This window comes from Cavia porcellus, unplaced genomic scaffold, assembly GCF_034190915.1.
Source record: "Cavia porcellus strain 051 isolate PalLab524CR breed Dunkin Hartley unplaced genomic scaffold, mCavPor4.1 scaffold_18, whole genome shotgun sequence".
In the NCBI taxonomy this organism is placed as follows: Eukaryota; Metazoa; Chordata; class Mammalia; order Rodentia; family Caviidae; genus Cavia; species Cavia porcellus.
Window position 1 is genome coordinate 17,952,593 of NW_026947501.1, and position 2,931 is coordinate 17,955,523.

The 2,931-nt window shown below is 38.3% G+C and overlaps 1 non-coding gene across 1 annotated transcript; it reads right to left on the reverse strand.

Moving 5' to 3' along the window:
* Window positions 1-400: 400 nt before the first annotated feature.
* LOC134471550 (small nucleolar RNA SNORA2/SNORA34 family) lies at window positions 401-537 on the reverse strand. Its single transcript, XR_010040986.1, has one exon. It is a non-coding gene; the product is annotated as a small nucleolar RNA SNORA2/SNORA34 family (small nucleolar RNA).
* Window positions 538-2,931: the final 2,394 nt, after the last annotated feature.

The following is a 2,931-nucleotide window of genomic DNA, read 5'->3' on the forward strand; positions in this document are numbered from 1 at the left end:
CTGGATGACCTGAGATCTTCACTATCTATCATATTGTCTCTTGTTTTCTTCCAAATAGTTGACCATGTCTTCGCATACAGTGAATTCATACAAAACAACATAGTATAAAACTGATCCAAACAGAATAAGGAAGGCATTTTAGGTCTTCAAAACCAGAAAATAAGGAAGTCACTAATGGCTGTCATAGAGTCTCTTGTTCTCTTCAAAATAGCTGTCCACACTTACATGTATATTGAAGTTCAACAAAACAAAACAGGCAGGGGGTGAGGGGTTGCTTGGTTTCCTGGCTCTCCAGGTCTCAACATGGTGCAGGTCCCAGTAAACGCAGGTGGCTCCTGTCCTGGGCCGCCACAGCCTACTACGCTCACAGCCACTCACCAGGGTGGGAGGGGTTGCTACAAACTGTTTCTTTCTAATCAACTGACCATTTCACTGCCCAAGTTCTGAAATGGCCAACAGACCATAGAAATAAATCTCTGTAGACTCCTGCTTCAAACCAACAGCATCAGGAAGCTGCCGGTCTTGATTCAGGGTTTTATCATTCTTCCACATGAAGAAGACATTTGGCAATATCTAATGAGTTACTGATCATCTTAACTTGGGTGCAAGAGTCATTGGAATCCTATAGATGAAGAAATTACTGTTAAACATTTTATAATGCACAGGATGATTCTAACAATAAGTGGTTTTGGGCTTAAAATGTCAAATTGTGGACATTGAGAAGCCCTGAGTTAGAACCAGATTGTTTGGATTCACATTCCAGCTTCCTACCTTTCAGGCTGTGTCACCATTGGGTACATTACTTAACCTTTATATCTCTATCTCATTGTTTATATGGGGCTAACAATAGTATCCATCTCATAGAGTAGTTGTAACAGTTAATTGAATTAAAAAATTTAGAGTGCTCAGGATGTTGACAGCCATGTATTAAGCCCTTGTAAATGTTAAAAATAATAAAAATAACTTGCCATTTTATTTTTGATCAAATATATACAATGAAGCGACAAGGAGAAATACAGTAAAAAAAAGGTGTTACTATAGCTTGAATGCAATTTATACACCAAAGGCTTATATTTTGGAAGGTTGGTCCTCAATATGGCAGTATTAAAAAGTGGCAGAGCTCTTGCAAATAGGAAGAGGTCCAGAGACCAAGGCGGGGGATGGAAAGCAAAATAAATAGAATTAAGATATACAAGGTACAAAAAATAACCTCTGTGAATGATGAATAAGATTGTAAATGGGGAAAGGGAATTTAGAGGTGGGAAGGAAGTATTGGGAGGAAAGAAAGTAGAAAAATAAATAAGCTGTATTAGGTATCTATACTTACTCTACAAGAGAAATATAAGCATGCACTACAAATGTGAACTAACAAAAGCGGGGGGGGGGGACAAAAAAGGGATTAAGACTGGAGTGAGTTGTTCTTGCAAGAGTGTTGTTGCTAAGGAATAAGCCCAGCTCTCAGGTCTCTCTGGCTTCTTGCATTACTGTGTACACATATTGTAGGGGTTAGCTTTCCCATTGCTGAGACATTATATGTGACACACACAGATCAAAAGGAGTTTTATTTTTTAAATTGTATCTCATACACATTTGTCTATACAAGTAGATGTGTCTATAAAGTTTTAACAGGATTCTGTTTCTTCTTTAACAAGTATTCTTTAAAACAGCTATTTAGTTGGGCCCCGCCCAGGGCCCCCCCCCAATTGTTGGGAGCTTCCTATGCTGATAAGAGTGAACTAAAGGTGAACTCCACCTAGCCATGAAATCTCAGCACCTCACTGAGAAACTGGTAGGTGCCCTCCCAGCATCCCCAAACAGCCAGGGAGCTTTGGTCGGTTTCTCAGGTCTTGGTTGGGCCTGGCCCAGCAACCCTGAGTAGCAGGGAAACTGCCTATGCTGAGTGGCATGAGTTAAAGGACCGCACAGCAAACTCTACCGAGCCATACAACCTTGGCAACCCCACTCAGAACCTTGTAGGACCCTGCCCAGCATCCCCAAACAGCTGGGGAGCTTTGGCCAAGTCAATAATTCATGAGGCTTGGGGACCACTAACATAAACCATGACAGTACCTATTATTGTTATCCCAGTATCCTGCTCTGATGTTCTGTACCAGTTTCACTGCATTGTCTTGATGGGCTTTGTACTGTCTTGTTGTATTTTACTATCTTTAAAAACAAAAACAAAAACAAAACCCAGAACACCAACAGAAAAAAAAAAAAAAACCACTAAGCAAGGCAAACAATTAAACAAAGGGGAAGGGTAAAGAACCAACAGCAGAAAGATAACATGACAAAATGAGCATATATATATATATATATATAGTAATCATTAATGTAAATGGCCTCAATTCACCAAATAAAAGAAACAGACTGGCAGAATGGATTAAGAAACAACATCCAACCATATGCTGTATACAAGAAACCCATCTAACCCAAAAGGAAACTCATCAACTGAAAGTCAAAGGATGGAAAATAATACTTCATGCAATAAGAACCCCCAAAAGCAGGGGTAGCTATTCTGTTTGCAGATAGCATGAACTTCAAATCAAGAATGATCAGAAGAGATAAAGACGGTCACTATATACTTGTTAGGGGAAAACTTCAAGAGGAACAGATAACAATTCTAAATATATATGCACTAAATATAAATATACATGTACCACTCAGCTATATAAAACAAATATTAATAGAGAAAAATCAAATAAGCAGTAACACAATTATAATGGAAAATATTAATACCCAATTGACACAAAGAGACAGATCAACTATACAGAAAATCAGCAAAGAAATAAGAGAACTCCAAAAAAAAAAAAAAAAAAAAAAAAAAAAACCAGAACTGAATCAAACTTGCGAACAAACGGACTTAGTAGGCATGTTCCACCCAATATCAGAATATACATTCTTTTCAGCTTTACATGGGACATTCTCTAA